The sequence below is a fragment of the Pongo pygmaeus genome, chromosome 2, assembly GCF_028885625.2.
Source record: "Pongo pygmaeus isolate AG05252 chromosome 2, NHGRI_mPonPyg2-v2.0_pri, whole genome shotgun sequence".
Classification (NCBI taxonomy): domain Eukaryota; kingdom Metazoa; phylum Chordata; class Mammalia; order Primates; family Hominidae; genus Pongo; species Pongo pygmaeus.
In genome coordinates this window covers 135,460,115-135,488,076 of record NC_085930.1, presented here as the reverse complement: position 1 = coordinate 135,488,076, position 27,962 = coordinate 135,460,115, and the positions used below count along the sequence as shown (strand labels likewise).

The 27,962-nt window shown below is 37.4% G+C and overlaps 1 protein-coding gene and 1 long non-coding RNA gene across 5 annotated transcripts in view; one reads left to right on the top strand and one right to left on the bottom strand.

Moving 5' to 3' along the window:
- The window catches only part of SATB1 (SATB homeobox 1), a 97,176-nt gene extending 96,676 nt beyond the window's left edge, over positions 1–500 (bottom strand). The window contains exon 1 of the mRNA XM_054480297.2: positions 482–500. The gene's annotated coding sequence lies outside the window, so the exon portion shown is untranslated. The remainder of the gene's footprint in view (positions 1–481) is intronic.
- On the top strand, positions 39–27,962 carry LOC129032680 (uncharacterized). Of its 4 annotated transcripts, none has more exons than XR_008501440.2 (6): positions 39–406; positions 810–7,898; positions 13,739–13,820; positions 18,462–18,527; positions 19,261–19,313; positions 20,914–27,962. It is a non-coding gene; the product is annotated as an uncharacterized LOC129032680 (long non-coding RNA). The 4 variants fall into 4 exon arrangements; XR_008501439.1 differs by lacking the exon at positions 39–406 and having other exon boundaries at positions 437–7,898; positions 20,914–20,990; positions 27,329–27,962; XR_008501441.2 differs by lacking the exon at positions 810–7,898.

Genomic DNA, 27,962 nt, shown 5'->3' with positions numbered 1-27,962 from the left:
CCGCGGGAGCCCGCAGCCACCCGGGACGCGCATCCAGCCGTGGCGCTTCGCGCCGGGCACGCTGCGCCCGGGGGCTCGGCGGACCCCGCGTAGCCGCCGCTTCGGAGCTTGTACGGCGCGGGCTGGCCAGCGGGGCGGCCAGGGCCTGGCCCGCCTCCCCAGCGCCCGCCCGGCTTCTCCCCCTGGCGGTGGGAGCCTCGGCGGCCGCTGGCGACACTAGGCGCACTGAAGCCCGAGCCGAGCCGAGCCCGAGCCGCCGCCGCCGCCGCCGCCGCTGCGCACCGCTCCCGGGCTCCCTCCCAGCGCGCCGGCCGGGGTGTGGGGGGCGGCGGTCCGGAGGGGCGAGGGCGGGCCAGGGGGCGCACACGGGGTTTGGCGCGGAAGACAGGACCCTCAGCCTCGAGGGGTAAGTGTGGGCGCTTGGGGGTCCGCTTGGGGTGCGCGGCGCGGTTCTCGTCGCCCGCCAACCCTGCCCCCTCACCTCTCCGGGGGCCCCTAACACGCGCACCCCTCCTCTTGTCGCCTGCGGCTTCCTCTTGTTGTTCGTTGTTTGGCTGGGTTTTGGGGGGTGAGTAGGGGGGTTACTGTAGTGTGTGTGCAGGCGGAGGAGGAAGTCAGGTGAGAGGCCGCGAAGCACCCCCACCCCAACCCAGCCTGCGTGGGGTGTATGCTTCCCCACTAGGGGCATGTGGGCCATTTTTTTTTTTTTCCTCTGTCAATGTTCGGTGGAGACGATGTTTCCTAGAGGGCCTCCTTCACTTACAGCCTGGTCTGTCCATCTCCCTTCATCCCACTCTCGTCCCTCTTAGCCCCCTATCCAGGAGCCCTGCACCCGAAGTGAGGAGCACGTGGCGGAAGGAGGAGGAGGCCCTCTCTTGAAGACCCCCACGCTGTGACCCAACCCATTTGTTTAAATATCCTCACGTTACCAGCTGTACTTTTCAACCCACTGGAACAAGACGCCTAGGCAAGGTCCAATTTCCCCAAAAAGCTGGGGGCAAAGCGGGAGAGATGAGGATTTTATTGACATTGGGAGAGAAGGGGCCAAGGAACCTTCCCAAGTGGAGACTGAAACTCAAAAAATCTCTACAAAAAGACTAGGGTGACTGGAGGCTCAGGACTGCAGGCTTAGGAGAAACTGGAGCTCCATCAACTTTATTTCTCTGCCCCTGCCTCTCCTCCCCCCAGCTCTGAGGAAGCTAACAGGTCTTTTGTTTTGTATTGTGTAGCCTTTGGGAAATTTGCATTGAGTATGTCAACAGAAAATTACTACTGTTTACTCAAAGTTAAAGGGATTGCAGAAAGAGAAAACATAGTTTTTACTTTTCCTCTTTTTTGTACGTGTGTGTATTTGGCAAGAAGTGTAGTTAGGTTCATGGCATGAACTGCAAAACGTCAGGTTATAACAATAAGGACTGTGGAGCTGCCTAGGTGTATTTTTAGAAGCCGCACTTTCTTGAATGCCTTTCACAAAAGGCTTGCTCTCTCATTAAGTCCCCATAAATAATTTTATTTAGAGAGGAGGAAACTATGGAAGCAGGAGGGAGATTGCTAAGATTTCCATCCTGCCAGCGCACAGCACTGTTTGCAGGGAAGTTCCTGGAAAGTGATTGTGGGCTGAGAATTCAGTTTTTCCTAAAAGCTCTGTTAGGTCCTGTTGTGTCAGATGGCTATGAATAAAGCACGCTGGGAAAATCCTGATATCCGTGCAGTCTTATTTTATCTTTTACACAGTGGTTGATTCGACTTTCAAGCCCTGGTGACAAACACATCAACTCTGCTGTATTTTTGTGTGCTTTTTCTAAATAAAGGAGAATACAGCATGTATTCATGCTGCTTTTTTTCCCTCATCCATGGTTATTGAATTCGCTGGAATTTATTCATCTTTTTTCAGTTGATCATCATTTTATGCCGAGACCACAATTCCAAACATACAGGAATTTTTTAAAATTATGAATTAGGGTTCTTTTAGGGAACCAACCCTCCTTTTTAAAGATACAAGTGCCCACCACGACTCCTAGTTTTGTAAAGCAAAGCAAAAAGGTATAAATGATTATAATGAGCAAAACATAGTAAAACGTTTTCCTTCTTGGATCACTTTCTGCGCCCACAGGTCCCAGGAGACATTAAATCCTCCTGCCTTAATTTACCAAAAATGCTGCATTTCCTAACCAGTAACAATATCTCTGTCTGAGAAAGACATCAGGTTTTGAATGGAAAAAAATACATTCTCAGTATTTAATTACTACTTAACAGTAATTTATGGTAGCAGGCAGTTGATTTTCCAATTCTGAAAGCCTGAAATGAAGCTGAACAGAAATTTGAAATTTTTAAAAAAGGTTTTTTTTTCTTTCTTACACTCTTATATACTCATCTGCTTCCCCAAGTTATCAGCCAAGCCCCTATAACTGTAAGTATGATATGCTCCTCTGAGTTGAACCAAGAGACATTTTGCCCCTCATTTTTTGAATTTGCTTTTTCCTCCAAGTTGTCTTGTATAGAAAGCACATGGGCTCTGTTAGAATACAGAATTATGTAATTCTGGGTGCAGTGCATTAAATAACATAGCTTGATAAACTCTTAAGCCTTACACCTCCACATAGTAGGGGTTTATTAAATATTAAGATGTTAATAAAATATTGTAGTTGGCCACAAATTTCATAGCACAAGGCTAAGATCATTTTTCAGAAGAAAGGGGCATTTAATCTGGATTATTTGGTTAGTTGCTATGGTCTGAATGTTAGTGTTCCTCCAATATTAGGGTTCATGTGTTAGAACCTAATATCAAAAGTGATAGTATTAAGAAGTAGGGCCTTTGGGAAGTGATTAAGTCATGAAGGCTCCAACCCTCATGAGTGAGAGGAGTGCCTTTATAAGACAGGCTGAATCTAGCTACCTTGCCCCTGCCACTATGTGAGGACACAGCAACAAAAGTGCCATCTGTGAAGCAAGGAGTGAGCCTTCACCAGACACTGAATCTGCTGGTGCTGTAATCTTGGACTCCCCAGCTTCCAGAACTGTGAGCAATAAATTTCTGTTGCTTATAAATTACCCAGTCAAAGATAATTTGTTATAGCACCTCGAATGAACTAACACGATAATATATTTGTGCTACTAGATTTTTTTTAACAAGTCCAAATCTAACTTAAATGACTGAAAGACAAATCTGGAACATATCAAATGGCCAATAATAGTAGCTGGTATCAAAAGCTACACTGGTTATTTCCTTGAAAGAATAGACAATACAATATTGCCTACTAAATATTAGAAGGAAGATCAAGGGAAAGGATAAAACAGCATTGGCCTTGAAGGAACTTATTTGCTGGAAAAAAGACATCAAAATGTGAAAAGACAATGGATCAGTTAGTGGTTTAAATCAAAGAAATACTTGAGGAAAAAAATTTATATATATGTATGTATTTTTCTTTTCTTTTAAGACCGGAAGAATCAGAGATCCTAAAGCTCTAGGTTGGAAGGTATTTTTAAAGTTCATTTGTTCTGTCAAATCTTTAGAGGCCATTCAATGCAGACATTTTGGGTGTGAAGGGGAACTTACTACTTTCCACCATTAAGGCAAGGATTTTTACCTATACAGTACTTACCAGAGAATAGAGTTCACTATATATTGTGCAAGTGAATGGATAATTTCAAAAGTATTTCAGTTTATCTTTATATACTTTATTATGTTTTTACCTTATATATATTTTTTTACCTTATATTGCACAGAATTAGTCTTCCTGAAACTTCCAACCATTAGTCTTCGTCCTGCCAGTTGCAGCCAAACAGAACAAATTTGTTTATCAGTCAAGATAGGCAATGTTGTGCTGGAGTAACAATTCCAATTTTTTAGTGGCCTGTAACAGCAAACGTTTTCTTGGTTATGGTTTGAATCCATTGCAGTCCAGCTGGTCTGTTCCGTGTCTGTCACTCCAGGTCCCTGGCTAATGGAACAGTTGCCATCTTGAATGTTTCATGTTATGGCAAAAATAAAGATCACTCTGGAGGGTTTCATGGTGACATTTAAATGCTATGGCCTGGAAATGACATACATCATATGACCTCACAAAGAATTAACCAGGATTAGTTGTGCGGCTCCAAAGAATCATGACAAGGAGATCAGATAGTGCAGCCTATCTTGTACCCAACAGTAGAGAGCTGTGGTACACAATTCTGTGGACTACTGCCTGGTGGTAATCCTTGTCCATATGATAACCTGCCAGCTAAACAGTCTCTTCCTGTCACTTTATGGCCCAAGTCTTCCATTTTTTAGGGCAAACACTGCCAGAGTAGCCACCAGCTTAGAGGGAAACATTGTTATCAGGGGAACCCACCCCCAATATTTCAACGTAGATTCTTTCTATTTTCCCTAAGTGTCGGCCAGTCTGAGCAATAAAGAGAAAGAGTACAAAGGGAAGAATTTTACAGCTGGGCCGCTGGGGATGACATCACATATCAGTAGATCTGTGATGCCCACCTGAGCTGCAAAACCTGCAAGTTTTTATTAGGGATTTCAAAAGGGGAGGGGGTGTATGAACCGGGAGTAGGTCACAAAGATAACCTGCTTCAAAGGGCAAAAGGCAGAGCAAAGATCACATGCTTCTGAGGAAACAGGACCAGAGCAAAATCAGAAACTCCTGATAAGGGTCTATGTTCAGTGGTGCACGTATTGTCTTGATAAACATCTTAACAGAAAACAGGGTTTGAGAGCAGAGAACCAGTCTGACCTCAAATTTACCAGGGCTGGGGTTTCCCAATCCTAGTAAGCCTGAGGGTACTGCAGGAGACCAGGGCGTATCTCAGTCCTTATCTCAACCGCATAGGACAGACAATCCTGGAGTGGCCATTTGTAGACCTCCCCCCAGGAGTGCAATTCTTTTCCTAGGGTCTTAATATTATATTCCTTGCTAGGAAAAGAATTTAGCGATATCTCTCCTGCTTGCACGTCTGTTTATAGGCTCTCTGCAAGAAGAAAAATATGGCTCTTTTTTCCCGACCCCATAGGCAGTCAGACCTTATGGTTGTCTTCCCTTGTTCCCTGAAAATCGCTGTTATTCTGTTCTTTTTCAAGGTGCAGTGATTTCATATTGTTCAAACACACGTTTTACAATCAATTTGTACAGTTTAACACAATAGTGGTCCTGAGGTGATGTACATTCTCAGCTTATGAAGATAACAGGATTAAGAGGTTAAAGACAGGCATAAGAAATATAAAAGTATTAATTTGGGGAACTGATAAATGTCCATGAAGTCTTCACAATTTATGTTCAGAGATTGCAGTAAAGACAGGTGTAAGAAATTATAAAAGTATTAATTTTGGGAACTGATATGTGTCCATATTAAAGTGAAATCTTCACAATTTATGTTCCTCTGCTGTCACTCTAGCTGGTCCCTCTGTTCGGGGTCCCTGACTTCCTGCAACACATTGTGTGACTTCTTTTACTCCCTACTGTCTCTTTGAATGCAACACTGCAACCTCCTGTACCCTTAGAACCCCTAACAAAGTGTAGCCTCCTATCAATTTTATGTCACTCTTTTATATTTACTAATATTATATACATTCTATTTTCTCAGGACTTACTTTCCTGGCAAGGGTATAATAAACAGGCATTTTTAACAACTGTTATCTGAAAATGTCATGATCGTTATCAAAATTTGAAATGTGGTCTTGAGTAGCTACTTCCCTTGTTGTGAACGTCAAATGTGTTATACGATTTTGTAACACAAATTTTAAAAATCTTCATTCATTCATTTATCCTACTTTTGCTCATTCAATAAATATTCATTTTCTATCTAGTAGAAGGCAGGCACTCTTTTAAGGACCGGGGATATGGAGATGATTAAGAGTTCTCCTCTTCAAGAAACACATTTTCTGATTGGGCAGACAGAATTAAAAGTCATTATAATGCTAATAGAAGCACAAAGTGTTATGTGAACACTTAGAAAGAAGCAAATAGCTAGCTGGCAGGATTTAGAAAAGTTCCATAGAGGAATTGACACTTAAACTAAGTCTTGAGGATAAGTGAGACTTCTCCAGGCAGAAAGAGGAGGGAGAGAGGGGATATTTCAACCAAGGAGACCAGCATGGACAAAGACACTGAACATGACAAAACTTATTGTTTATGGAACTATAAGGAATTCAGTGAGGCTGGCACATGGGGTCTTTGTAAACGCTGAAAATTCTGAAGGGCCTTGCAGACATTCTCTGGAGTTCGGACATTATCCCATACATCAGGAATTGCAAACTCTTATGTCTACCTTGGGCCATGCATGGATGTGCATGATTAAAGCAGACCAAGTTAAGACTATAAGCAGTGGTGGGGCTGTGGCAACGTGAAGAATATATCCTCTGTCCAAATGGGATAGTAAATGCCATTGATGCCTCCATTCTCCAAAGAAAAGCAGGAAATTTAGATTTATATGAAAAATTGAATATTAAGTGTTGTCAACTTATCCATATTTTGAAGTACACTGTTAGTCCTTAAGCTAATTTTGACCTACAGACACATTTTGTATAGCTTTTGCATGTATATTTCTACTGAAGGTCAAAGTGTTTATACCCATTGGAGAACAGTAGCCACTCTTTATCTGCAAGTTATATGTTCCAAGATCCCCAGTGGATACCTGAAACTGTGGATAGTACTGAACTGTATGTATACTGTTTTGTCCTATACATACATACCTGTGAGGAAGTTTAATTTATAAATTAGGCACAGTAAGATATTACTAACAATAGCTAATAATAAAATTGAATAGTTATGATACACTGTAAGAAAAGAGACTATGATCTCTCTCTTTCAAAGTTATCTTATTACACTGTACTCACCTATTTTCAGACTGCAGTTGACCTCAGGTAACTGAAACTCCAGAAGAGAAACCTCAAATAAAGGAAGACTATTGCCTATTTTATCTCAACCTATCCCATAGCCATGTGCCTAAGGACTGTCTTGAGGATATTTAATTTTTGTTATTTTTTTAATTGAGTCCACTAATTACTTACTCTTCCTAGCTGCTCTCTTGCTTTGATGCCAGACTTGCCTGCCACTCAATAGTCAGAAATATGCAGCAACACCCCACACTTTCCTATAACCATTATAATATTAGAAATACTAGGTATCCTTTCATAACGCATGCTGACCATTTTCTTGTAGATTTGGTCCCATGGGTACATCCATATTCTTAAAGTCATTCAATTCACTGGGCCATCAGGTCTTTAAGTTCTTGACAACTTGGCTCTACAGATTACAAATTTTATTCGATCTTCTTGACTAAAAGAAAGTCAACGTTCCTGAGTTGTTTTATCTAACTTATAAACAATAAAAGTCATCCATTTTATGTGTTCTGTGAGTTTTGAATATGAAGGGGCAGCATGAGCAAATTATATTTTATGTGAACTTTGGAGTAAATAAATACATCTAGGCAAAGCCACTTTAGGTGTCCAACTGTCTGGATTCTAATCCTGGTTCAATTAGTTGCTACCTATGTGACCTAGAGCAAATCTCCTAATTTCTTTATGCCTCAATTTCCTCATCCATGTTACAGGGATGCTAATAGTAGATGGGGTTAGTAGATGCAGAGTGCTTCAGAATAGAAAAATGAATTTACTAGGATGTAAGGGGGATATAAGTACTTACTCCTGGATGACATGATGTTGTGCTGGGGGTACACAAGCCAAAGAAGAATTATGGCTTGTATTTCTGGAATATTTATTTTTTACTTGAGGATTTTAGAAATTATTTTCTTATGAAAAAAGTCACACATATAATGGAATTAACTGTAGCATTTTGCATGAATTTTAAAGAAAAATAAGAGTCTTTAAAAATCTTTCAGCTGCTTCGGACTTTGGGGGGAAGAATGGGAACTGCATTTTCTTCCTTTTGCTGCACTCTCTCCTTTTTCAGGTTGGTGGAAATGCTTAACGATTAGCAGACCATATACACTAGTTACATTAGTTGCATTTACCTCAAAACTGTGAAAGTACCTCCTGTTTTTATGTGCTATGAATGCTGCCCAAGTGTAGAATCTTTGCCATTTAAATGTTCAGATTTTAAACCAGAAATGTGTTGGGGTAAAGAAGAAAATTATTAGAGCATGACCTTAGGGAAATCAAGTCACAAAAAAGAAAAGAGCTGAACTGAATTCTATTTCCCATTCTGTTACTAACCAGCTGGCTTATTAATGTCCATAAAGAGAGAGATTTTTGTCCTTTTCATTGATAATCCTCCACACCTTGAATAAATAGATAATGTTGAATGATCTTGGGAAAGACACTTTGTTAAAGTCTCAGTTTCCTCAGCTACAAAACAAAGATGTGATCTTAAACTTTATTGTGTATGGAATTAAATAGAGTGTTTGTTTAAAATGCAGGTTCTTTGAGTCCATGCCCAGAAATTCAGATTTGGTAGAACCAGATGCTATTCTGCAATCCACATGGATTTGGGGCTTGGGTTGTAAGGAGCAAAAATCCAACTTAAAAAGGAAAGTTTTATTTTTTATTTTGCTTCATTTTTTGTCCCCCCTCTCTTCCCCTCCCTGCACATAAATTGGAAAATACAATGCAAGGACTGCTTAAGGCATAATTAGATCTAGCTGTTCAAATAATGTCACCAACCATCTTTTGGTTATGCTTTCTTCTCTTTTTAGTCTGGTTTTTACTTTAAGGAGTTCATTTTTAAGAACTTCATTCTTAATCTGCCTTTTCTCCTAGCTTCCATTCTTCTGACATAGAAACCCCAGCACAAACAGTATTCCTTTTTCTCAAATTTTCCAGCTAAAGAACTATGCCCAACTTGACTATTAGATTATGTCAGGTACCCATACCTGCACTCATCACCATGGTCAGCACCTGTGATTCACTCACTCCTCAGCAGCCTTGAGTCAAATGCCCACCTTGCATTTGGGAGTACAGTCACTCTACTCAAACCATGTGGGCTTGGACGTGAAGGTGGGGTGGTTCTCCAAGACAAATTGGTATTAATTTTTTTAGAAATAAGGAAAATGGGTGCTTTTTAGCCAAAACTATAGATCTCCTTCCACTACTGAGCATTTTTAAGATGTATTTAGAGATGAATGATCCAAAAATGTTACAAAAATATAACCAATATTCCAAGACATTGAGGCATTCAGCCCTCAACGTGACAAAGCAGGGGCTGAGAAGTACCTAAGATGGTCACAGTCCCAGTGCCAGGTGCCTCACCTATTTACCTCAGTGTTTGGGGAAAATATTAAGTATTTTCCACACGTGTTATTGTGTTAGTTCGTTTTCACTCTGCTATAAAAACTACCTGAGACTGGGTAATTTATAAAGAACAGAGGTTTAATTGACTCAAAGTTCCACATGGCTGGAGAGGCCTCAGGAAACTTTCAATCTTGGCAGAAGGCGAAGGAGAAGCAAGACATATCTTACATGGCAGCACGAGAGAGAGAGAGAGAGAGAGCAAGCGAGGAACTGCCACACTTTTAAGCCGTCAGATATCATCAGATCTTCAGACAGCACTAGGGGGATGGTGCTAAACCATTAAAACCACCCCCATGATCCAGTCACCTCCCACCAGGTCCCACCTTCAACTTGTGGGGATTACAATTTGACATGAGATTTGGGTGGAGATACAGAGCAAAACCATATCAGCTATGAAGGTGATTTATGTGCAGGTGATCTGTGACTTGTGCTTTGGGAATCAGTGGATTTTGAGAATCAGTCAAAATCATTATTGTATGTTTGACATGACTTTGAAGTCATCTCAGACGTACAATAATAGTACTACTCTAGGATCTTCATGAGAGAACCTGGAAGTTGGTTGATGCAATTGAAAAGACAAAGCCCTAGTACAAAAAAAATGGGACAAAGAAATAAGCAGGACCAGCAATTGAATCTTGCTTTGATTTGGTTATCAGTTTGTGTTTATTTAATAATCTTGGACAAATGTATTCATCTAATGAATACAGCCCCAGCCTGGATCCCAGCATGCCTGGTTCCCACTAATGTTTGAAACATAATGGATACACGCTATACAGATAATGAAAAGGGGTAAGCAGGCAACAGTGTGGAAGACAAAATTGAGTTGACTTAGTTATCAGATAGGTCTTAGGTGTATTACATGTGAGTTCATGGAAGTAAATTCTGATGAATGAATTATTAACCCCTATTTTTGTTAAGTGAAGAAGCTGCTATCATTTCCTTAAGCTCATTAATACAATTAATAAAAATAAAATGTCTACCTCTTCATTTTAGTATTCAGTCATTAGTTTAGTTTCAGATGGCTTTTCCATACCCTCGCCCCACTCTTACCTTCACCAAAGTAATCCAATGTGCAGAGAAAAGTGTTTTCAACAAATAATGCTAGAATAAATAGATATCCACGTGGGAAAACAAAACAACATTTATCCATATCATGCCATACACAAAATTCATTTGCAATGGATTATAGATCCAAATGTAGAAGCTACAAGTATAAAGCTTTTATAGGGAAACATAATGTAAGTTGTAGATAGACAAAGATTTCTTAGATAAGCCATAGAAAACAATAACCATAAAATAAAAAATAGGTAAATTACATGTTAAAATGTAAAACTTAGCATAATGGCGTGTGCTTGTAGTCCCAGCTACCCAGGAGGCTGAGGCAGGAGGATCCCTTTAGCTCAGGAGTTCAAGTCAAGCCGGGGCATCATAGCAAGACTGCATTTCTACGATTAATTAATTAAAAAGTTATGTTTAAAGAAAAGCAGAGTGAGGGGTGATATCTGGAAATTCCTTATAAACAAGCATTACTACCAGAAGGATTTCCTCTCTTGTGCATTTCGTTCAAGTTTTTTGTTTGTTTTGTTTTGTTGTTTTTGAGACAGGGGCTCCACTCTATCGCCCAGGCTGCAGTGCAGTGATAGAAGCTGACTCTGTGAGTTTAAGCAAAGCACATGGGGGATTTTCATGCAATCCAAAATCAGGGATGCAATGGAGCCTTAAGAATAGAAGAACTGGCTGGGCACAGTGGCTTATGCCTGTAATCCCAGCACTTTGGGAGGCCGAGGTGGGCAGATCATGAGGCCAGGAGATCGAGACCATCCTGGCCAACATGGTGAAACCCTGTCTCTACTAAAAATACGAAAATCAGCTGGGCGTGGTGGCACACACCTGTAGTCCCAGCTACTTGGGAGGCTGGGGCAGGAGAATCACTTGAACCTGGGAGGCGGAGGTTGCAGTGAGCCAAGATTGCACTGCACTCCAGCCTGGGTGAGAGAGAGAGACTCCGTCTCAAAAAAAAAAAAAGAATAGAGGAACTATTGAAGTACTATAGGGAACCAAGTCAATTCTTTCTCTCCATATCTCATCTTTGTCTTTCTTCCTCAGAGTAGTCCAGCTCCCCGCCTCCTCAGTTCACACAGCGAATCATGGTTTCCAATTGTTCTTGAGCCATTTGCAGTCAGTCCACCCTGAGAAAGGACCATCTTCCTGTCTTTCACAATTCTCAGGGAAGAGTCTGATTGGCCTGCTTGGGTCCAGTGACCACCCTTATTCCAATAAGCTGTGACAAGTGGCAGGATGATGTTTAAAGAAACATAGCATTTTCTTTCATCTCTTGTAATGTGGGGTGAAAAGAAATTGCATCACAGTTGAGATCTACTGTACATTTGCTCTTCATTAGACATGAGACAGAGTTCACAAAAATTTTGCATTTGGTCACAGTTTTTAATGGCAACAATTATTGTTGTGTTGGTTTTTTACTTCTTTGATTATCTAATATCGGCATCTCTTCTCCGCATATCTACATATTGACTAATACATATTAAGGGCCATAAACAAAGATGGTTCATTTTAGAAATGGGCACATTTATTTATAAATTATTAGCCAAGATCTATTCAAATCCAGACATGATTTGTTCTAGCCTGGATATACAATAAAATTAATTTAAATAATTTTAATCAACTTCAAAAACAGCAAATTCCAAGACAATTAGGATAACTTTAAGAACTCGTATTTATTGAGTTAACAGATGGTAAATTAAAAAACAATGAAGCTAATTTTTAAAATCATTCATTGAATTAAAAAATAGACTTATTTAACAAAACTGTTTTTAAGCTGCTTTTTTATCCTAATATGCATATTTTAAGATTCCAATTTGGGGGACTCTAGAAAGACGCAAAGTGAGTTTCAGTATATGAACACTCTTCTACTGAATTACTCTTTAAAAGCTTCAGAATCATCTGAAAAAAACTATCAACAATAAAAATATAAGAAATAAGAATATTTCAGTTATTGGAAGGGATGGAGGGTTTGCTTCTTTAATTCCAGTTTGCTTGCTAACATGGTCCTATGGTGTATTAGTTTGTTTTCACACTGCTGATGAAGACATACCTGAGACTGGGCAATTTACAAAAGAAAGAGGTTTAATTGAACTTACAGTTCCACGTGGCTAGGGAAGCCTCACAATTACGGTAGAAGGCAAGGAAGAGCAAGTCATGTCTTGCATGGATGGCAGCAGGCAAAGAGAGAGAACTTGTGCGGGGGAACTCCTCTTTTTTGTGAGACTTATTCACTATCACGAGAACAGCATGGGAAAGACTTGCCCCAGTGATTCAATTCCCTCCTACCAGGTTCCTCCCACAACATGTGAAAATTCAAGATGAGATTTGGGTGGAGACACAGCCAAACCCTATGATATGGTCTTCTGTATTGCTGACCTTAAAATATCTTGAGAGTTTCCTCTGCTAACAGAGTGAAAGTTGCTCCTGGTCAGAACTTTATTTCTGCGTTTTAATGGACAAACATAAAAAACTTCCCATCTGATGGCTTCTTGAGCCTAGTGCATGGGTGACTTGAAATATGCTAGCACCACACAGATATTTTTTCTTTGATCTTTTCTGTTTTCTCCTTTGTTTTCTAGTTGTAAGTGCCAGAAGCTGACTCTGTGAGCTTATAGGAAAAGGAGAGTTTCGTGGAAGCACACTGAAAGCATGGGTTCTTTTCCTTTTGGGTTCCCACTTGGTGGGGTCTCCTTGCAGCTTTTGGAGGTGGGCCTATTAACATCCCCCAGTACATTAAGTGTACCAGAAGCTGTGGTTGTTTTCAAATGAGAGTTCAATCACTTCTACTTCCTGAGGATTTTATAGATGAAATTGGAGATAACACCATTGATACATTAGGATACATCGTTTGCATTTTACCAGCTATTATTAGTTTTAACATGATGGCATATTTAGAACTAGAGTTATCCATGTAGAAATGAAGTTGTTCCATAAAGAAAAAATGGGAATACATTTGTTTGAATGGCTAGTTGCTCAATTACTGTTAACAGTCTTTACCATGGGCAGTCACAAACTGATGTAATTTATTTTATGGTCCTGGAAACTTCTTGTCTAAGATCTGATCTTATTTTACGTTGTAGGTATTCCATTACTTGATCAATAATGTTTAGAATTGTATATATTTGTTTTTGTAGACCAATTCATTAGTTGTAATTTGAGTTAAAAAAACATTTAGAGATATAGAAACACATTTATTGTTGAGATTGTAGTAAAAATTATTTTATTGTTATGCATTTGAAACTCTTTGGCCCCTAGCCCCCTTTCCTCTGGAAACAATTGTTTTTATAATACCAATTTGATAATATGAATGTTGTTAGGAATGTAATTATAACAGTATAGTAGGAGAGACTATATTGTTTTTAATTAAACAAGAACAGGTGAAAATAAGAATAGATCATGACCAAATGAAAAAATGTACTAGATGTAACTTCTGTTTTGCAGAAATAGAAATCAAAGATATAGAGGAAAAACTTCATAACTTCATAAACATCCAAGGAAATGAATAGAGTTAAATGGATAAGAGGTAATTAGATGACAAATTATGGTGCTCTAATTTAGCATGTAAGCTACTTAATGGCAATAAACATCTTGTTGTTACCCAACCCCAAAGACATAGCTTAACATATAGTATATACTATTATTGTTAAATAAACATTCCTTTCTTGAATTTATAAATAAAATAATGAGTGTTTTAAAAATAGAGCAGATGGATCAGAAGCAAAAACTTGTTATAATAAGTTATAATAAAATAAAACTTTCCATATGTAACAACTACACTGACATTGTAGGATTTCTTTTGAGCAAAATTAAGGAATGCAAGGTGTAAGTAAATAAATTTTTAAATTTCTGGGACAAAGAAAATTTCTTAAAGTACATGTGAAGGAAAAACATCATGCTTTTGTAGATTGCCTTCATCTTTCTTATATAGAACAAGAACTTTTTAAAGAACACAGGTAAATGTCCACATAATTTTAAGAGAAACAAGTTTGAAGTATACTAGAAATTCTGGTTGTTTCCGTATGAGAGTTCAATCACTTCTACTTCCTGATATTTTACAAAAGGAATTGGAGATAACACCAATGATGCACTAAGCTACATCATTTGCATTGTACCAGCTAGTATTAGTTTTAACACAATGGTATATTTGGAACTATAGCTATTTATGTAGAAATGGTGTTGTTCTATAAAACGTTTTATGCCTACCCAATTATCAACTTATGCATAAAAGCAACAGAATAACAAAATCTTCCAGGTATCAGAGAACATAACAACTGAATGTCTTTTCCTTAAAAATTGCAGGAAATATTGTCCAGGTCACTGAGAGGTGAGATAGTATAAAAACTCAAGAATAAGAAATTCCAATAAAAAAGATTAATACTAAGCATTGAAGGCAAAGACAAAATAAGTGAAATATAGTGAAATCAAAGTGAATTGGGAATTGATGCTGATAGCTAGATATTTTTTACTAAGGGAGCAATGTTTTCAATAAAATAATCCTGGAGGGTTTTACATTTTTAAATAAAGCATCTATACCTAGTGATCACAATATGGAAAGAGGACAGGAAGGAAATAAAAGCATTATAAGAAGCAGCATTGTTGCTTTATTTTCAAGTCATTAAATAAGAATGCATATAAAAGTATAGTTGTAGACAATTTAATGTCGGCACTAGTAGAATTGAAAGCAGGATATCTATTTTCTAAATAATTATCAAAGATAAAAAAGCAAACATAGTCCATTCAAAAGACAAAATGGAAAGACAACAACAAGGAACTATTGAAGAGAAGAAAGTTTAAGTCCAATCAAGCTTAAAAAATATGACGAGTATAAATGGCTTAAATTTTCCTATTCAAATGGAAAGATCCTTAGATTAAATTAAAATGAAAGTCTAATGATTTGGTGGTGCTTAAAAAAGTCATACTTAAAGAAAAAGGACACAGAATTATTTTTTAATGGCAAAGTTTTTTCCAGCCTAACATGTTCATGTCCAAATCAAAAATACAATATGAATATCAAACAGGGCAGAATTTTTGGCAAAAAAACTCCAAAACAGTAAACATGACAAAGGGGACTATTTTATACTTGCTAATAATGTCGTTCTACTGAAGGAATGATAGTACTGAAAGATTATGCATTAAATAACTACAAATAAAAAATAATTTATACATTCTGTTTTAAAAATACAGTATTACTTACCACAGCAAAATAATATATATACAAGCAGTACAAAAGTTTACAAATTTAGGAGCTATACAAGTGAAATACTTTGTATCAGTAGGTTAAATAAGAAATAAATTATTAATTTAATAGGTTTTTTGAAAGCAGAAGAGAAAATTTACTATCTGTTCATGATAAAATGGTGAAAATAGAAAAAATAAAATATTTTTCAAAATAATAAATATTTTATCCTAATTATTAATATCAAAATTAATTCAGAATACTAAAAATGTACATATTTAAAACAGGATGGGATGGAAGTTGCTGTAATGGTTTCGCCATAATAATATCATTTAATAGTATTTTAAAAACTCTGATCAATGTAATAAAACATACCAAGGAAAGAAAAGCTATATAGGATGAAAAAAGAGATACAACATTATGTATTGAAAAAATATTTTTATAGTTTAAAAACCCAAAGTAGTCAATGAAAACCTAAATAAACTTAATAATTAGTAAAATATTGAAACATATAAACATTAACATAAATCAGCAGTATAAATGTAAGCAATCATTAACTCAAACATAAACTTTTAAAAGAGCTATAAAAAACAAATTCACAGACTGGTTTCAAGTGTGAAGGATAACATTTTTATATTGCTAATTATTTCCCAAGTTTAATGGAAATATAATAACAATCTCCCTTTCATTTTTTACTTTTTGAGGTAGTGGTGAGAAGAATTTGATTTTATTATAAATCTAGAAGAAAAAGTAGTCAAGAATAGCAAAGTTCAATTTTTAGAGAGAAGAAGAATGAGTGACTAGTCTTATCAAATATTAAAATATATAATAAAGTTATAATAATTAAAGCCATACTGGCACCAAAATAAATATATTAATGAGGGAAAACATGTGGGCAAATAAATTATATATAAAAATGAAATATTTGATAATGACTGGACCACAAATTAAAGGAGAGGGAAAATATTTTGCAATATATGGACTAACAGTTTGGAAAAAAAAATCAGCTTTTACACTCATTATATACATAAAATACATTACACAAACTCAAACCTTAGGAAGTCTAACAAGACTTTATTTCAAAGGCTTAAAACATTGTAACAAAATTGCAAAGTGAACAGTAAAATAGATTTGATTATATTAAACACTTGATTAGTTAAAACAACAATGTAACAAGCAAAGGGTGGCCTAGGTGCAATTGCAGTTATTTGAACATAATAACAAAGAGTTGATATGATTATTTCACAAGAGCTCATACAAACTCATACTTAATCAATATATGAGATAAGAATGAAATCACATTTCATAAAATATGAAATATAACACATTTGCAAGCACATAAAAATCCAGCCTTAATAATAATCAAATGAATATACACTAAAATAAAAAAAAATGAGTTATGTTTAGGTTTCATCAACTATTTAAAATTGATGTCAAGGACTTACACTTTCAGCTGTTACATTTAGATCAGCTCATCCTATAAGTACAAGTAGAACAAATAGAAAAGTTGAATAAAATCTACCAAACGTTTGTTTAAAAGCTCTGGAGAGCTCCACAGTGGAGAGGGCTTGAGAGCAGAGAATTTAAGAGAGATCCAAACTGCCTGTCAGGAACTAAAGTAAAACATCACTTAAAGAAGAGATGATCTGCCAGAGGTCTAAATTATCTCTACAATTTTTCATACACAATGTCTGGCATTCAACAAAATTACCAGGCATACCAGAAGACAAGATAAAATGACTGAAAACAGAGCTAGAGGAGATCCAGATACAGGAGTAACAAATTTTAAAATAGCTATGCTATCTTTTAAAAATTATATAAGGAGATAGAAAATTTCAACAGATTACTATTAACTGTGATAAAGAATCAAATGGAAATTCCAGAACTGAAAAATTAACTGAAATTAAAAACTCAATAGTTGGATATAAGAGCAGATTAGAAATTGTTGAACAAACTTATGAGCAGTAGAAAGTTTGATGTTAATACCTAACAAAGTCAGAAAAGGTGTATTGGAAAATGGTTTCTCTCATGTAACTGGTGACATGTAAACCTATATACCACTTTTTGGAAATACTTTGACAATGTGAATTCATTATTTGAACAAAAAATTTATGTCTTTTAGCCAAGTAATCTTATCTCTGGGAATGTGCCATAGGAAGTAAGTTTTTAAATCCACAGTGCCTCATGTATGAAGATATTCCCTACAGACTTATGATAGTAATAACTATCTACAGACAATGTTTAAATACTTTATTTCAATTAATGCAGATTAATCCTCACAACAATCTATGGTGCTAGTGAACATTACTATCCTCATTGTACAGATGAGAAAACTGAAACATTGAGAAGTCAAGTAACTTGCTCAAGATTATATAGCTAGTGCATAGAGGGGCAAGGATTTGAACCAGGCTGCCTGGTTCCACATGCACTTTAACCTGCTTTATTTAGGCTTTTGGAAGCAACCTAAATAGCTAACATTCGCTAAGTAAATGCAATATACCTGGTCTGTGTGACATTTGCAGGTATTAAAAAGTGAACATTCTGAACCCTTTTAGCAACATGGCAAATACTTCTGATGTGATGTATGCATATAAATATGATCAAAAGCAAATATCCCAAAAGGTTAATGGCAGTTAGGTGAGGTTAGTAGTACAATAGTTTGTTTTCTCATTTTCTCACATTTTTAGTAATGTGTGTTGCCTATATTAAAAAACAAATATTAAAAAGTAGTAGCATGTATTGGATCAGAGCATGGGCTCAGACTGCCTGTGTCATCTCTTATTAGATGTGTGACCAGGGACAAGTTATTGACCTTTTGTTTCTAAGTCTCTAAGTTTATCCTGTAAAATGAAGATAATTGTAGTAACTACCTAATAACATGATTGTAAGGATTAAATTATTTAGAACACTATTTGTTACTTGGAAAATATGCAAGCATAAGCTATTTTGTTGTTATTGTTATTTTACTACCAAAGCTTATTGTTTCAGAGCCCCTAGGTGACCAGGCAAAATGACAGTTCCCTCCAGCTGGTCCTCAGATGGGCACATCTATTAGTAAGTTTCATTTCTGTATGTGGATCTTTATTCATCCTTACTATGAATTCCCCAATACTGAGGTTTCTAGGAACCTACCTGCCATTGGCTGAAGGGTTGCTTCTGAATTCTTTCCCAGAGGCAGTGACAAAAATCAAACATCTGATGTGTTCTTTAACTTTCAGTAAGCTCAGGCTTCCTGCTTGTGTCTAAACATACGTACGTGTGTGATTGAAACTGTCTATTGAAAGCAATATTACATTAACATTATCAATACTGAATTAGAGAAAATATCTATTAATGTCACCAATTCCACCTGTCTCTTGATGCATGACTTTCTGCCTGACAGGCTAAACAGCAAGAGAAAGTTTTTTTAAAAAATAGAAGAGTTGCTATGCAGGGGTTTTTTTTGAATTAAGTGCCCCAGAGAACCTAGAAATGTGCTTTAAAACTTTTTGTTCCACCCGGCAGATCCAAAAAAAATTTGGAAGCTTTTGGTTGAATTCCCTCATGACTTGAAGTTGTTTCATGAAAATTGAATGTATATATCTGTTAGGTTACCAAGACTTATGGTTAACTATCTTAATGGCTAGTGATATAAGACCTTGTAACAAACCCTACCAATGGAACTGACAGGATTTTACCAGGGAGGATATTGCAGTACCTGTAAGAGGAAGGGATACAAATTGTCATTTCATACGTTTGTGAGAACAATCACCTTTAATGTGTCTATTTGGTTTTCATAATATTGCAGGCCTCTGCTCTTGTAAGAAGTTAGCTGCAGAACCCACGTGTGAATCCTTGTAGGTGAGTCCACCATTTCACTAATACCATCTGTGTTCTAATTGCCTCAATTAAGTCCATCTGACATTCATTGGCAAAGTCCTTTGGTTAAACTTCCTAATAATTCTCAGCTCTATCTTATGGTAAATGTTTAACACATTGCTTTAATGTTTGAGTTTTTCATTTTTGCTGAAGTTATTCCTCTCAGGCTTATTCATGAAGGCATTTCTGGATTTATGCCTCCCCCGACCCATTCCAGGATTTACCCCAAACCTTCCACGCTTTTCTAACACGAAAGTTCTGTTATGACACAATAGTACTTATTAAGACAGATTTACCATCTAAGTCTCAGGACAGCATTTCACAACCAGAAATAACTGGTCACATGAAGAACCATAGTCTGGTAGTAGTGAAATTCATTTTCCTTCTTGAAAAAGTGGATCAAAAGATTCAACCAGCAAGTGGTGAATCAATAAAAAGTGGTAAAATGGTGAGAAAAAAATGTTTTTCTCGAGATTACTGGTGCATATGAATTGCTTTTTTATATAGGAAAATACTGGATAATTGCTTATTGTCATAGTATAATTAGACGCAATTTCATGTGTTCATTTTGCCACATGGGTTTAAACGGAATTGATTTGGTTCCCTCTCTAACATGAGTTCAGTGTCTGAACTTGGGTAAATTTCTAAACAATTCTGAGCTTCACTACCTCTGCTTGAAAGTGAGAACAATTGTATTTTCTATTATTTGTCTATTAGGTTATGAGAGCAAAATTATCATAACATAAAACACCTGGCACCCAGCAAGCAATTAATGCTAGTCCTTCCCACCCTTATTTATGGAGGTAAAATGAAAAAAGATAACAGACAGCTCTACTTTTATTTTTACATATATCCTTCATTGATTACCTTATGAGTAAACTTAAAAACAGGCAAAATTCTCATCTCTTCATCCTTCATTTCTCAGTGCTTTATCAAATTTCTACTATGAACTAAGAACTGAGTGCTATGGGAGACACAAAGGAGAGTCAGGTATTGTTCTGTTCTCAAGGACATTGGCATCTAGAAAGGGAGATTTTTTTTTTAATGCCATTAGAGAGACAAAATAAAGCACTGTCCTAGTTTTAAGCAGGAAAAATCATTTTATCTGGGGTTACCAGGGAAGGTTTCATGGAATAGGTAGTGTTTGGGCTTTAAAGAATGGGTATAGTTTGGAAAGCAAGAAGAGAGGAAATATAATGAGTTATGACTGAAGCACAGTTGACCCTTGAACAACACAAGTTTGAACTGTATGGGTCCACTTATAGTGGATTCTTGTCATCCAGAAGTGGATCAAAAATATGGTATTTGATAGATGCAAAACCCATGTATAGGGAGGACCAACTTTTCTTCTATGTGGATTCAGCAGGGTCCACTTGAGTGTACCAGGATTTTGGTATGCTGTGGGGTGTCCCTGCGCATGCCGAGGAGAGGTACAACTGTAGTATAATTGAGAGAAAAACCATTGTCCCAGGATTGGAAAGACAGATTGGTATTACCTTGGATGAACCACTTCTCCCCTCTAGCCTTCAATTTCTGCACTTGTGAGAGATGTAGAATAATCCCTGCCCTGTTGGTCTTTCAGGACTCTGGAGAAGATCAAATGGGAGCTTGGATGTGGAAGCTCTTTGGAAACCAAGAAACACTCTGCAAATGAAAAGGGTATCTTTTTTCCTTTTCTCCCTTGTACCATAAATTTCATGATGGCGCTTAACAGAGCTAGTCATTTTGGTATTTAAAAAATGTTTGGTGAAATAATTAGTTATTGGTTGAATGAATGAATTTATAAGTGAATACATGAATTAAACAAAGGTATGGAGTAGGAAAGCACATAATATGAGCAGAGAATAAGGGGTTCTATTTGGAAGCATGCACTAGAACTGGATGTTAGGGATGTGAATGTGGCTAGCTGGAATGGGTCTGTGGTTCTCACAATGTGATCTGTTGACCAGCAGTGTCAATACCACCTGTTAACTTGTTAGAAATGCAAAAAGAATTATGAATTTGAAATTCAGGGTGGGACCCAGCAATCTGTTTCTCTCTAAGTCATTCTGACGCATAGCAAAATTTTGAGAACCATGACTTTGTATTAAGGTGGGGAGTTTGGAAATTATTTTTCTGTAAGTTCAGTGCTAATGAAGATTTTCAACTGTGGGTGGATATAATCACTGCTGTATTTCTAGGATGATGAGGCAGGTGGTTGTACCTACAATATCTATGACTTCAGCATTAAAAGGACAATTAGAAGTACTGGAAAACACACTGTATTTTCCAAGCTCCAGAGATGAAGATTTTGTTTTTTCCTATTTCCAAATAATATCCCCATACTTACCTAAGAGGCAAAGCAGAACAAGCATTGCTCCCAGGCACTGGGAAAACCCACTTGGTCTGCAGAGGCCAGGCAGGATGAGAATGTTTATGTGAAAAAAAAAATGAGAGCAGACTGTCAAATATGGCCCCAACCTTTCTGCAGAGAGAGGAGTAAGTAAGCCTTTAGTCCTGACCAACTGTGGGAAAACATTAAATGGAACCTTCCAAATTGGTTTAAAGTGGGCAGCTAAGCCTATGCCAAGGACTAAGCCAACTGCACTGGCTACAAACACACCTATGTCTTTAGGGCTGGTGGATACAAATCTGCCAAAGGAGAGCACATTACATGGAGGAAGAAGGAAGAGCTGCAGGGAAACATTTATCCTAAAGGGGAAAGAGTCAAGACAGAGATATCATGGGTCAGTTGGGAAGGAGATGGAGGGGAGAGGCAGGAGGTGAGCTGTTCAGATTGCTAGCATGACCAATCCAGATGGCTAGGATGACCAGTCATCCTGGTTTGCCCAAGAGTGAGGGATAGCCCACGTCATAGGATTTCCAGGACAATCCTTGTCAAAGCGGGACAATTAGTCACCTTAAGACTCTGCCGTTTCACCTGTGTTCAAGACCTGGGGAGAAGGCATAATAAAAATAGAAAAAATCACTGCTATCAACCTCGCTTCTCAAAATATTGTCCAGAAACTAGCAGCATAGGCTTCACCTGGGAGCTTGTTAGAAATGCAGATACTCAGGCATCCTAGACCTACTGAATCAGAATCTGCACATTAACAAGAGCCCTGAGTGATTTGTATGCACATTAGAGTTTGTCTCAAAAGATCTTGTGGCATCCCACAGTAAATAATGGAGCACAAATAGCAGAAATAATTTCCTCTGGGCTGTAATATGGCTAATATCCAGGTTGATCGGATACTAAGCTAAAACCAGATCAACCTTGCCTGGGAAGGACACAACCTAGGGATGGAGAGCAACCCAGGCAGAGAGGGAGAAAGATGGCTGACACAAATTAGCCAAGAGGGGACCTCCTGAACTATTAATAGTAGTAGTATTTGTAGGGAATGTGAGAAAAGCCAGCAAGCCAGCAATTGTATGGTAAGAATAAAGCTAGAGAAATTAATGTTGCCAGTACTGTGACCCTATTTTTACCACTTCTAGGCTGATGTGGGCTGGGAAATGGGTTATGCTTAGAAATGTGGAGCCTGCCCGGTGTGGTGGCTCACACCTGTAATCCTAGTACTTTGGGAGGCCGAGGAGGGCGGATAACCTGAGGTCAGGAGTTCAAGACCACCCTGACCAACAGGGAGAAACCCTGTCTCTACTAAAAATACAAAATTAGTCTGCCGTGGTGGTGGATGCCTGTAATCCCAGCTGCTTGGGAGGCTGAGGCAGGAGAATCGCTTTAACCTGGGAGGTGGAGGTTGTGGTGAGCCGAGATCACACCATTGCACTCTAGCTTGGGTGACAAAAGTGAAACTCCGTCTCAAAAAAAAAAAAAAAAAAGGAAAGAAAGAAATGTGGAGCCACAGGTAGTAAGCTTCTAGCAGTAAGCTTGTAGAGAAAAATCCAAAATGATCATCCACTAAAAGTGTTCAACTCCAGATCTTGGCCTCATCCACTTGCATATCACTCAAATATAGTGTGCAAAGAAAGTTTAGTTTTCTTTCTTTTTTCTGCCTGGTCTGATCTTCATGGGCTCCAGGTCTGCAGTCTAGCAGGGATAATTGACACTTAATTAATAGTGTTTCATTCTCCTCTGGCTTGAACATACTTCTTTCACTTTCAACACTGAAGCCAGTAGTTCTTAAAATCAAACATGCAAACATGCATCAGTCACCTGGAGGGCTTGTTAAAACACAGATTACTGGGTCTGCCCTCAAGGTTTCTGATTCAGCACATCTGAGGTGGAGCCCTAGAATTTGCATTTCTAATGAGTTCCCAGGTGATGCCGACATTTTGGTCCACAGGCCACACTTTTAAGAACCTCTGATTCAGACTATTCAGAGTTTATTTCATATCCAAAAGTGATTATTTAAAAAGTATCTTAGATTAATCCTCCTCAAACTGATTGATTTTTCCAATCATGTACCAAATACATAGTCCGATTGCGCATGACCAGTATTCAGCTTTTGCTACAAGCAACTCACCATGCCAGTTCCACACACCTGAACTGGTTATATCCTGTTTAACAAGATCAGCTCACTGATCACATACTAGGATGTCATGGAAATGTCAATTTATGATAGAAGTTTCTAAACATGAACTTTCATCTGTATTTATCTCACCCCCGAACAGGAACAGTTTGTGGACTGGCACTGGCCCTTGGACCACACTTCGAGTGACATTGTTATAGATGACACTGTCTCTTATAGGAAAATGCACAGTCTTTCTTAGATTCTCTACCTCCCTCTTCCATCTCGTTCCCAACATAGATCTGGGTACATGATTATAGATCTGGGTCTTATTATAATCTTGTGACACCCTTGGATCATGCACTATCCTCTAAATAATCAATAGTTTCTACTATAGAGAGGCTCAATTTATCTTCTCCCTGGAATTGGGAGCACTGAAATATAACTAGAACCCAACTGATCTTTTGAGATGTTGTGTCCTTGCCCTCACTGCTACTGCCATAGTTCTGAACATTTCCCCAAGCATCAAAAAGGCCCCATGACCTCTTTTCCCCTAGACTTCTGCCAGTCCACCAACACTCTCAGTGGGGAAGTAAGAAGCCTGGTGGATCCTGCTTCCCACACAAAGGCCATGATGAGACAGGTGCTTTCTAAGTCCGATATATCTACCCACCTTCTGCTGTCACCTCTGTACCTCCTGAGTCACATGAAATGTGGTGCTGAGCCAAATGGTCAGTCTTCTAGAAGCAGTGGAATGTTGGAGGCAGCTTATATACCTTAGCTGATTCTTAAATTTTCAGGAATTTTGTGAGACAGTTTTTAAACACAGCAATTGTTGAAAATTAAACAATATAAACTTATAATCAAATATATTATATTAAAAATAAAGATAATGCCCTCAACTCATCACTTCCTATTTATTGTTTTACACTTTAGTACTATCTATGCTTATTGTATGTGTATGGTGGAAATACTACATAATGATATTTAATGGTGTACTGCCACATAGCTCTTCCCAACTCTGCATTCAGTGACATCACTTTGGTAGCTTGAAATCAGCCATGATAGGAGTATTTATATCTTGGAAATTGGCAAATATGACAAATCAGCATTCCACCCTCCCTTACCTCCCCACCCCCCAGCCAGTTGTTAAACATTTACACAACCACCCAGAGCCTGCATCTGGGAAAGTGAGCCACTAACCCAATGACCTGTGATAACCCTATACATATCTAGCTGTTACTAAGCTGCCCTTCCCATAAGGGTCCACCCCAAAAAGGTGTGTGTGCAGAGGAGAATAAAAACTAAAACCCTAAGATCATCTTATTTACTTGCCCTATTTCTGCCTCTTTTCTCTCCCTGCCATCTCTGGGGTCCAGAAGTAGAAGCTTTTTATTTCCTCCAGAGTTTATTCTTATACATCAAGGATAAACATTCATGACCTAACATCACCTCTCTTGTTTTCTCCCACCAAAGCTATAAGGATAGTCTAACCATGAAAAAACATTAAACAAACTCAAAATGGGACAGTCTATAAAATACCTAACCAGTTCTCTTCAGAACAGTTAAGGTCCTGAAAGGCAAGGAGAGAACAAGAAACAATCACAACTTGGAGGACATTAATGCACTAAATTTAATATGGTTTCATAAGTTGGGCTGAAAAGAAAAGGACAGTAGAAAAGCTTGGATATGAGAATACAGTCTGAGTATAGTACTAGTGTTAAGTTTTTAATCTCTAACTTGATGGCATGGTTATAGAAAATACAAACATTAGGCAAAGCTGGGTGAAAGGTATACAGGAACTCTACTATCTATACAACTTTTCTGTAAACATAAAATTATTTCAAAATAAAACTAATATAAGAAAAAAACATGGCCTACATAATAGATAGAATGGATATCTTCTCTAGTCTATGAAAAACCCTGTGTCCTACATTCACTTGCTTTGTGATATAATAAAAGTGGGAAGGGAAGGGATGATAGAAACATTATTTCTCTTAATAAACTTGGATTTTAAAATCTTTTGTCTTTTCGCAGCATAAAACATTCCACTTAGGATGCTGTATGTTGAGCATTAACTTTCTCTTTCTCTTTTTCTTTATAGTCTTTCTGTAATAGTTCAAATCCTGCCCACCCTGAGGGTGGATGTTTCTAGATGATAAAGGAGGTCATAAACAGAGAGTAGATTAATATAATTACCTTTATTTCATGTCTATTTGCAAATGGGCCATTGTTCACATAGTTGCCTCTCTTTCTAAATGGAAGAATAGTTGGAGTTGGCAGGGGAAATACCAGAACTGAGATGAGTAAAGGTGCTTCAAGACAATGCTTCTTAAATTTTGATTTGTGTTTGCATCTCGTGGGGATCTTGTTTAAAGTAGATTGAGATTCAGTATGTTTGGGGAGGGGCCCATTAATCTGATTTTATAAAAAGTTCCTAGATGATGCCATGCTGCTGGTCTCTGAGAAGCAAGAGTCTGGGGTCCTTTCTAAAGTGTTTCCTCTCTCCTCTATACAGTCAGAAAAGGAAAGTGCTTACTGGTCAGAGATTTAAAAGACATAGGAGATATACCATACTTCTATAAGACCAGAAACAAAAACAAAGAAGAAACATAATAATCAAAATATGACATTATTGCACACAATGAGATGCAGTAAAAGATGGACTACTTAGGCATTCGCTGGATATAAGTGAAGCTGCCTTTGGAGTTTAATTTTAAGTTCTCAGTAACTCACCGTATTTAGTCATATCGTTTCACACACAGACAAAATTCGTTCTCTACTAAGAAGGAACTAAAGCTCTCAGAATTACTGAGTTGCACAGTACCAATTTACATGAATTTTTTTCTTCCTCTAAAAGTTTGTAATGACTATGGTTCCTGGAAAATAATATTTCATTTTTTCAATTCATACTCTTAATCTACCAAAAAAACACTCTTCCAAAAATGTAAGCTAGAAAAACAGGTAATTTGCTCATATCATAGAGACAACTCATACCAATAAAAAAATACATTTTAAAATTTGGAAAATTACAATGAAAGAATAAGGCATTTTGCATGCAGATGTGTTGTGTTTTTACTCCACAATATTGGGAGCTTCCAAAGTGTAACATGCATTTACAGAGCCACTCTCTTAGCATTTAAACTGGGAGGCATTTTTCGAGAAGCGTGAGTCTTGCTCAGTGGTCCTGTAGCCACTCTAGCAATCTCACACGGTACATGACTTATAAATATTGTGTGTGCTTGATGGAAGTAGACCTGACTTTGCTAATCACTTACTAGTTCTTTTGCCCAGTATTTCTTTGTTTTGGAAGCAACTTTGTTTAGCTTACCAAATGTATATTGTCTAATTTGCAGGAAATATAAATAATATTACAAATAGCAAAATGGGGTTGTATGTGCAGATTTCTGCATCCTGCTGGGCCCTGTCATGTTTAGTAATAGCTTTTCCTTGTGCTGTTGCCACTGCCAAACAGACTTCTTATGTGATCTTTGGCTTTCTTAACACCTCTTTGGGGATCAATAAAGTGTTTCTTTTTTTTCTTAGATGCCAACTTCATCTGTCTTTAAGAATACAATATTAGTTTAAAAGACTGTTCAACTTAAAGCAGTCTTGTAGAGATTGTCACCCATGATTGATGCTGGGTGAGTAGAAAGGAAAATGTTGATTTTATCCTCTGCCTTTCAGATCTTTGAAGGGGAAAGTGGGCTAGTTTTTTAAACTGCAGTCTGATCAAATGTTTCAAAAGTTGTTCAAAAGTAATCTTAGTCCAACACTGCTCTTCTGACTTTTATCTAGAGAAATGGAAAAGTTTATATATTAACCATTTGTTTCTTTTAAGTACTTGTGTACATTTTTCTCTTGCAATAAGTATTAATAATTGAAAATTATTAAATTTTCATTTTAATGTTTTTTATTAAGTTTGATATGTTTCTTAGAAATGAAGACCTGTGGCTCAAATAGGAGCAGACAATTCATGTAATCAAATTTTAAATTCAAGCAGAGCTATCATACCAACATATTTGTATTTCTCTTTGTCTTGGAATTATTGGTTTGTTTAAAATAATAAGTGTAGCCAATTATTTTGTTATTCTGTTATTTAAAATATAAATTTGCTGTCTAAAATTTTTTATGTAAAGGTGAGTGTATAAATGAATATAAATATAAATAAATAACTAAT